This window comes from Octopus bimaculoides, chromosome 22 (assembly GCF_001194135.2).
Source record: "Octopus bimaculoides isolate UCB-OBI-ISO-001 chromosome 22, ASM119413v2, whole genome shotgun sequence".
NCBI classification, from domain to species: Eukaryota; Metazoa; Mollusca; class Cephalopoda; order Octopoda; family Octopodidae; genus Octopus; species Octopus bimaculoides.
The window spans coordinates 10,370,860-10,371,513 of NC_069002.1; positions in this window are offsets into that span (position 1 = coordinate 10,370,860).

A 654-nucleotide genomic window follows, 5' to 3' on the forward strand; every position below is an offset into this window, starting at 1 on the left:
TTTAGTAGTACCCGGTTACAGTGACACTACCGTACACCTTGTAACTATGTTATACGACCAACCAGCATGTTACATTGGGTGTTTAAGAACTTAAAGGTGCATAAAGTATCCCCACAAACACTGAAAACAAGGTGAAGATGACTCTCACTTCACTCTAGTCTTCAACTGCCTGGGTACGTCCCCTGACGCACACATTCCCTAGCCTCTAATCACCGTGAAAGGTTGAAAGAGACTGAAGATTTTTGATAGCAAAACTCCCAAGAAACGTCATCGATATTATGACGTCAAAATTACAAAACGGGGAAAACGTTTTTAGATAAGACAAAACATGTTTAAATCTTACACACAAACGCACACATACACACACACACATATACACATACACTCATATAAACACACGCAAATACACACATATGCACCATATGCACACACGCGCGTACACTCACACAGACGTTCTCATACTAACGTGCGTTCACACACGAACGCAGAGACGCATATACGTATACAAAATCATACACATACATACATTTACATACATATATATACATACATCATACATATATATATACATACACACATACACATATGTATGTGTGTGTATTGTGTGTGTGTGTGTGTGTGTGTGTGTGTGTGTGTGTGTGTGTGTGTGTGTGT